The following is an 8,972-nucleotide window of genomic DNA, read 5'->3' on the forward strand; positions in this document are numbered from 1 at the left end:
TCTAGTCATTGGGGAACACAGATGAAAATGGCCAACTATTTTTTACCTATCAGACTGGCAAAGTTTTGAAAGATGGTGATCCAGTGTTGGCAGAAGTATGGGAGAAAAGAGTATAAACTTTTGAGGGAAGAATTTGACAATGTCTACCAAAATTTTAAAAAGTCGTAACATTTTACATATTTTGTTTTGTACTGATGTACAATATCTACATGGTTCCAAAGTCAAATCTACAAAATAGGTACAGTCAGAAGTCCAGCTTCAACTTGTGTCCCCCACAGCCTGGTTCCCTCCTTTCCCCACAGGCAGCTTCAAAAAAATAAGTACGAGGGGCACCTGGGTGGCTCAGTCGTTAAGCGTCTGCCTTCAGCTCAGGTCATGATCTCAGGGTCCTGGGATCGAGCCCCGCATCGGGCTCCCTGCTCCGCGGGAAGCCTGCTTCTCCCTCTCCCACTCCCCCTGCTTGTGTTCCCTCTCTTGCTGTCTCTCTCTCTCTCTGTCAAATAAATAAATAAATAAATCTTAAAAAAAATAAATAAATAAGTACGAGTATGGTTTATCCTTCCTTTTTAAGACAGATGCAAACACACATAACTATTCGAATTTCCCTCTTTTTAAAAAAGTAGTATCACACACATACTTTTCTCCACCTTTGCTTTTCATTTCATATCTATCCTGCCTACCTCTCCTTAGCAACATGGAGTGTTTCCTTACTCTCTCTTACAGCTGCACAGAGCTCCACTGGACAGAAGCCCCGGAGTCTATTCAATCAGCTCCCTATTAATAGAAATCTTACGTTGTTGAAAACCCTTTCCTAGCTCAAATAGTGCTGCAATGAATAGCTTTTTCACTGACCTCATATGTTTCCTGGTGTATTTGGGGGAGAAGTTCCTAGAAGCAGAACTGCCCTGACGAAGAATAAGCGCATATGTAATTTTCCTGCCAAATTCCCTCCCCGGGGCTGGTGCCATCTGCATTCCCACCAGCAGTGTTAGGAAAATGCCTGTGTCCCCAAGGATTCACCCATAAATCATGCTACTTAACTTTTGGATTTGGGCCCATCTTTTAGCTTTAATTTATATTAGCAACACTCAAATTATTAGATGATCATGTTTTTGGTTCGGGAAATTTAGAAATGGTATTTTGTAAATTATCTCTTTGGTGATTTCTATAACCACCTATAAGGTTTAATCACAGAAGGGGATAATTAGAACTGGGTCACAAATGCATGGTTCATTCTCCCATGTCACGGGGATAACTACACAGAGGCCAGACTGGGAAAGCTGCAGGGGGGGGGGAGGGGGGGGGTGCGGCGCTGGAGGACAGAGAAAACAGAGGACTGGAGAAGCTGGGTGCCCCTCCCGAGGGTGGGGGTGGCAGCTGCTGTGCTCTACATGTGGAGAGCACCATGAATAGCCAGCCCATATCCCAGGATCTGCCCAGCAAAGCACATGCTGAGTGTCTGCTTTAGACCTGAGATTCCAAGACTATGACAGGCCAGGTTCCCACTCACAGAGAACTGACCCTGCAGAGAGACAGAAAAACAAGGAAGCAATTTCAGACACAGGCCCTGAAGACGAAGTAGTCGTGGGAATAGGGCTAGTGGGCGCTTTGTACGGACAGGATGGTCAGGGAAGGCCATGGGCGAGCTGGCAACTGCCCTGGGGTCGGTGCTTTAAGGAATTTTCATTGTCTGTCTATAAATCTCAGCAAGCATTTCTTTATTATCCATTCTGGGATGAGTCCTAATACTTAAAAATTTTTATCCATGTAATAAATATAGTTAGAGAAAGAATATATTTTGCGTAAGTCAGAGATTATATTAAGAGTTATACAATATGACAGAAGAGTTACGGAAGAGAACAATGACATTTTTTATGTCCATTCTATTTTAGGTCTTGCGTCTGCTACTCCTGTGACAACCTCTACAAGATGAAGTGCTCACATTATTCCAGAACTCAGCTGTATCGTCTGAGAAGATGGATCTTTGGGCCCAGCATCTTCCACAAGCCGAAGGGGGGGGTGGGGACTGTGGAATAGCTTTGTGAGTACTGGGCACCACGGGGCAGCAAGTTATAGACAAAACTGTTGTGTTTAAAGACAGGGAGTTAAGATGAAACAAATGATAGATGACATCACTTCCTCAATCTGTGTGGTTGTTTACAGGGAGTAAACACTGACAGATAAATGTCCAAGAACCTGGTTTCAGCCTTTTTATTTTTTTATTTTTTTTAAGATTTTATTTATTTATTTGACAGAGAGAGGCACAGCGAGAGAGGGAACACAAGCAGGGGGAGTGGGAGAGGGAGAAGCAGGCCTCCCGCAGAGCAGGGAGCCCGATGCAGGGCTCGATCCCAGGACCCTGAGATCATGACTTGAGCCGAAGGCAGACGCTCAACAACTGAGCCACCCAGGCGCCCCTCAGCCTTTTTAAAAAACTCTTACTTGTGCAGGTTTGAAGAAGCCTCGGACAGACAGATTTGAACCCTACCCAGCCATTGACAGGCCAGGAAACATGGGTAGACTGTCATCGTTTCTATTCTGGAAAAGGAGGAGGAAAAAAGTTAGCTACCTGGGTTGTTATGGGACTGAAAGGGACCCATGTGCACAGGACTTACACAGGACCCGACCAGTGGCTTTAGGACACTCTTCCAGGTCTGAAGTCCTGATGAGCTGTGTAACCCGGAGCATCTACCTCCCCTCCCCGTGCCTCCACACACCCCTCTGAATGAGGGGGCTGTCATGTCAATGTCACATCCCAGTGTTGTCCGAGGGTGGAAGCATGCTCTCACACATACACACCAGTGCTGCTTCAGGCTCTAGGGCCTGATCTGAGGGCATTATCTGTTTGATAGGACCATGTGACACCACCCTCCTGAGACCGTTCTAGTACCAACAGTTCATGTCCCAGATCATGAGAATTGTCACAGAAGACTCCCACCAAATAAAAGTCTATCTCCGCTTCTCTCCCATCATGTCCTGTCACCTTTGAGACAGAATCCGTATTTTTTAGTGGTCCACAAGACTGGTCATGACTGGGCGCCTGGGTGGCTCAGTTGGTTGGGCGACTGCCTTCGGCTCAGGTCATGATCCTGGAGTCCCGGGATCGAGTCCCGCATCGGGCTCCCTGCTCGGCAGGGAGTCTGCTTCGTCCTCTGACCCTATCCCCTCTCATGTGTTCTCTCTCTCTCAAATAAATAAATAAATAAATCTAAAAAAAAAAAAAAAAAAAAGACTGGTCATGACTCCATCGCCTTGAAAGATTCCTCCTCACCCTGGTCTCCTGGCAAGGTCCTCAACAGCCTTCTGGCCCTGAGGAAGCTTCCCAAACACCAACTAGCAGTGTCGCACACCCCAACAAAGGCTCCTGCCTGTCCCTCTTTGTTTCCCTAACACCAGCCTGGGGCCAGTGCACAAGAAAGGTGGAGATGGAAGGGTCTCCTCAGAAGAAAAGGAAAATGAGCAGCTGCTAATAAAAGAGCTGTCCTGGACAGGGTTTCTTATTCAGTTCCTTGATTTGGGAGACAGAGTGGGCAGGACAGGCCCCAAGAGAGAAGCAGGTGCTGGATGAGACCTCTCCTGGCTGCTCACCCCGCTCACCAGGACAGGAAGAAGGCAGGAAGAGATGTTCCTAGAAATAATAGAACTGTCCCTCTGTTTGGATTGCAGCCAAGACCACAACTCTTAGAAACCAAGGAATGCTGCAAAAAAGGTGAAACTATACCCACTATTCCCAAAATCGAGCCTCCACACAGAAAAGGCTTTAGAGACCAAAAATGCTCTCTATTTTTCAAGCAAAGAAGTGGCTCACATAACTAAATCAACTGAAATGGTAAACGCAAATTAAAAGTAGGGTCATACATGAACTTGACAGGACCAATCAGTGACATCACAGAGAGTCAGTGATGAATAAGCAGACTTCGTACCGAGGGAGGGGACAGAGTAATACTACAGAGGAAGGTGACAGACCACGTCATGGAAAGCCACTTAACTGGAGAGTGAAAGCACACTGTGGACCTTGAAGCTGGCCAGACAAGAGAGACTGAAAGAGAAAGGATATCACAGAGAAAATGGTGGAAGCATTTCTCTCCTAATCTGAGGAGGCAGGCCAGGAAAGCAGTAAACCAAGGTGAATCTTCAGACACTTACTGAAATTCTCCTGAGGGTAAGAGAACTTAAAAATCAGTAAGAAAAGGGGCATCTGGGTAGCTCAGTCAGTTAAGTGTCTGACTCTTGGTTTTGGCTCAGGTCATGGTCTCAGGGTAGTGGGATGGAACCCCGCATCGGGCTCCCAGCTCAGCGTGGAGTCTCCTTGAGATTCTCTCTCTCTCAGGCACCTGGGTGGCTTAGTCAGTTAAGTGTCTGCCTTCAGCTCAGGTCATGATCCCAGGGTCCTGGGATCGAGTCCCACACTGGGCTCCCTGGTCTGTGGGGAGTTTGCCTCTACCCCTCCCCCTGCTTGTGCTCACTCGCTCTCTGTCTCTCACAAAAATAAATAAAATCTTAAAAAAGAGAGACACTCTCTCTCTCCCTCTGCTCTTCCCCCCACTTGTTCTCTCTCTAATGAATAAAATCTTTTCAAAAAATTGAAAAATAAAAACAATCAGTAAGAAAATAGGCCAACTAACAGAAAAATGGACAAAAGACTCAAACAGTTATTTCACAACCAATAAGGCACATGAGAATGCACTCAACCTTGTTAGTAATCTAGGAACTGGACATTAAAATCCCAGCATGGTGTACCTTTCACGGTGGCTGAACTGAAAAATATGGACAACGTCAAGTATCGGTAAGGACGTACATCAACTAGAACAACCATACAATGCTAGTAGGAAGGCAATTTGGTGCAATGACTTTGGAAAACAGTAAAGCTGAACTCATGTACACCCTATGGCCCAGCAATTCCACCTAAACACTCCTCATCAAAACACACACAAACGTTTACAGCATCAGTACTGTTAAGAGGCCTACAATGAACACAACCCAAACACCCAGCACTGGTAGACTAGACAAATACACTGTAATGTATTTATATAACGGAAAACCACGGAACAATGAGAACAAACCATCTACTGCTAATAACACAATGTATTTTACAATACTGAAAGAAAGAAGCCAGACACAAAAGAACATTTACTGTTTATATAATTTCATACGCATATATAAAGTTAAGATAAACCAGGCAAAACTAACTGATGGTGTTGGAAGCTAGCTGCTTCCAGTAGTTGCTTTTGGGAACAAGGGTACATGGGAGAACTACTGGAGGCTGCTAATGCTCTGTTCCTTTATCTGGAACATCCATCAAGCTGTGCACTTGTAGTAAGTGTACTTTTCCTTATGTATGCTCTATTTCAGTAAAAAGGATACAGAATTTGGAATAAAACCAACCATATAACTGAATCAAAAGAAAAATGGCACAGCTGCCCAGACTCTTAAATAAAGTCTGGTTAGAAAGCCAAGTGTACAAGAAATAGGCAAAAGAAGATGGAAATGTGCGAATGAACACAAGAGACTAGCAGAGCTATTCTAAAATAGTGTTAGAAATAGATCCAGGGATGGGGCGCCTGGGTGACTCAGTCGTTAAGCATCTGCCTTCAGCTCAGGTCATGATCCCGGGGTCCTGGGATCGAGCCCTGCATCAGGCTCCCTGCTCAGCGGGGAGCCTGCTTCTCCCTTTCCTGCTCCCCCTGCTTGTGTTCCCTCTCTCGCTGTGTCTCTCTCTGTCAAATAAATAAATAAAATCTTTAAAAAAAAAAAAAAAAGGAAAAGAAAAGAGATCCAGGGGCACCTGAGTGACTCAGTTAACCATCTAACTCTTGATTTTGGCTCAAGTCATGATCTCAGGGTCATGAGATCAAGCCCTGTGACCAGCTCTATGCTTAGTGCAGAGTCTGCTTGTCCCTCTCCCTCCCCTTCTGCCCCTCCCCCCGCAAACGCTCTCTCAAATAAATAAATCTTAAAAAAAAAAAAAAATGGACCCAAACACAGGGGAAAATGTTTAGTCTTACTCATAAGATAAATGCAAATTAAAATTACTAAATACTTTTCTTTTTAACCTACCGATTCATAGAGATCAAAAGTTTGATAACATGCCCTGTTGACTCTCATATGTTATAGTATAAATTAGTACAACCCCTATGAGGAACATTGGTGAAATCAAGCAAACTTTTTTTTTTTAAAGATTTATCTGAGAGAGAGAGCATCCGCATGTGCACGTGTGAGGAGGGGGAGGGGCAGAGGGAGAGAATCTTCAAGCAGACTCCCCCCTGAGCACAGAGCCCAACATGGGGCTCAATCTCCTGACCCATGAGATCATTACCTGAGCCAAAACCAAGAGTCTGATGCTTAACCGACTAAGCCACCCAGGCGCCCCAATCTAGCAAACTTTAAAATATATATCTTTGTCTTAGAATAGTGCTTCTACAAATACGTCTTCATGAGAACTTCCATATACAGTATATACAGGGTTATTCATGGGCAGCACTCATTGTAAAGACAGTAAGAGTGGAAATAAATACTGATCAAGGTAAGCCTGGTAGAGACTGGCTACATAAATTGTGGTGCATTCATACAATGGAATACTACACAGCCCCTAAAGAGACTGAAGCTACTTCTTCATGCACTTACAGCGAACAACCTCTCAGATGTATTGTCAAGTGCTCGATGCAAACTGCAGGAACAGTGTGGGTGAAGAAGGAAAAAGACTAGTTGCCTCTAATGAGGGGACCACTCAGAGCCGGGAAACCTCCTTTATAAACCTTTTATCCTTTAAATTTCTGTACCACGTATGTAAATTATTCATTTAAAAAAAATAATTATTAAAACAAATAAAGCCTTGTGATTGATTTCTAGTTCCATAACATTGTGGTCAGAAAAGATGCATGGTATGACTTTGATTTTTTTTTTTTTTAATTTGTTGAGACTTATTTTGTGGCCTAATATCTCATCTATTCTGGAGAATGTCCCATGTGCACTTGAAAGAATGTGTATTCTGCTGTTTTAGGATGGAATGTTCTGAATATGTCTATTAAATCCACTGGGTCCAGTGCAGAAATTTGGAAAGACCACAAATACATGGAAGTTAAACAACATGCTACTAAACAATGAATGGGTCAACCAAGAAATCAAAAATCACATGTGAACAAATGAAAATGAAAACACAAGAGTCCAAAATCTTTGGGATGCAGCAAAAGTGGGTTCTAAGAGTGAAGTCTATAGCAATACAGGCCTATCTCAAAAAGCAAGAAAAATCTCAAATAAACAACCCAACCTTACACCTAAAGGAGACAGAAAAAGAACAATTAAAACCAAAACCCTGCAAAAGGAAGGAATTAATAAAGATTAGAGCAGAAATAAATGATACAGAAACAAAAAAACAAAAAACAAAGCAATGAAACCAGGAGCTGATTCTTTGAAAAGATCAGCAATATTGAAAAACCTCTCACCAGATTCATCAAAAGAGAGAGAGAAAGAGAGGAAAAGAGGACTCAAACAAAATCACTATTGAAAGAGGAGAAATAACAACCAAACCACAGAAATACAATTATAACAGAATATTATGAAAACCTATATGCCAACAAATTGGACAACTTAGAAGAAATGGATAAATTCCTAGAAACATATAAATTACCACAAATAAAGTAGGAAGAAATAGAAAACTTGAGCAGACCAATTACCAGCAATGAAACTGAATCAGTAATCAAAAAACTCCCCAAGGGGTGCCTGGGTGGCTCAGTCATTAAGCATCTGCCTTTGGCTCAGGTTATGATCCCAGGGTCCTGGGATCGAGCCCCGCATCGGGCTCTCTGCTCAGCGGGAAGCCTGCTTCTCCCTCTCCCACTCCTCCTGCTCTCCCACTCCTTGCTGTCTCCCTCTCTGTCAAATAAATAAATAAAATCTTAAAAAAAAAAAACCTCTCCCAAAAAACAAAAGTCCAGGACCAGACGGCTTCACAAGCAAATTCTACCAAATGTTTAAAGAAGAGTTAATTCCTATTCTTCTCAAACTCTCAAAGCTTCCAAATTTATTCTATGAGGCCAGTATCACCCTGATACCAAAACCAGATAAAGACACCACAAAAAAAAGAGAACTACAAGCCAATATTTCTCATGAATAAAGATGCAAAAATCCTCAACAAAATATTAGCAAACCTAATCCAACAATACATTAAAAAAAAAGTCATACACCACCATCAAGTGGGATTTATTCTCAGGATGCAAGGTGGTTCAATATTTGCAAAACAATCAATGTGATATGTCACATCAGTAAGAGAAAGGATAAAAACCATATGATCAATTCAACAGATGCAGAAAAAGCATCTGATAAAAGTACAACAACCATTCATAATAAAAACCCTCTGCAAAGTAGGTCTAGAGGAAACATAACTTAACATAATAAAGTCCATATATGAAAAACCCACAGCCAACATTATCCTCAATGGTGAAAAATACAAGAGCTTTCCTCCTAAGGTCAGGAGCAAGAAAAGGATGTCCACTCCCACTTTTATTCAACATAGTACTGGAAGTCCTAACCACAAAAATCAGACAATATAAGGATATAGAGGGCATCTAAATTGGTAAGGAAGAAGAAAGCTCTCACTATGTGCAGACGACATGATACCATATATAGAAAACCCTAAAGACTCTACAAACAACTACCAGAACTGATCAATGAATTCAATAAAGGCGCAGAATACAAAATCAACATACAGAAATCTGTTGCATTCCTATACACTAATAATGAAGCAGCAGAAAGTGAAATTAAGAGAACAGTCCCATGGGACGCCTGGGTGGCTCAGTTGGTTAAGTGTCTGCCTTCAGCTCAGGTCATGATCCCAGAGTCCTGGGAATGAGTCCCACATCAGGCTCCCTGCTCAGCAGAAAGCCTGCTTCTCCCTCTCCCTGCCGCTCCCCCTGCTTGTGCTCTCTGTCTCTCTGACAAATATAATGTTTAAAAAAAAAAAAAGAAAGAAAACA

The 8,972-nt window shown here is 42.8% G+C and overlaps 1 protein-coding gene across 9 annotated transcripts in view; it reads right to left on the bottom strand.

Annotated features, from left to right (window-relative positions):
• The window catches only part of DGKD (diacylglycerol kinase delta), a 116,472-nt gene that overhangs the window by 40,285 nt on the left and 67,215 nt on the right, over positions 1-8,972 (bottom strand). The window contains exon 1 of one of the 9 annotated variants that reach the window (XM_081813366.1): positions 2,443-2,528. The exons of 7 other annotated variants lie outside the window; for them this stretch is intronic. The gene's annotated coding sequence lies outside the window, so the exon portion shown is untranslated. Of the gene's footprint in view, positions 1-852; positions 876-2,442; positions 2,529-8,972 lie in introns of those variants that run through there. One more of the 9 variants, XM_081813367.1, reaches the window with a different exon arrangement.

The sequence above is a fragment of the Leptonychotes weddellii genome, chromosome 3, assembly GCF_054177405.1.
Source record: "Leptonychotes weddellii isolate Sample4059 chromosome 3, ASM5417740v2, whole genome shotgun sequence".
NCBI lineage: Eukaryota > Metazoa > Chordata > Mammalia > Carnivora > Phocidae > Leptonychotes > Leptonychotes weddellii.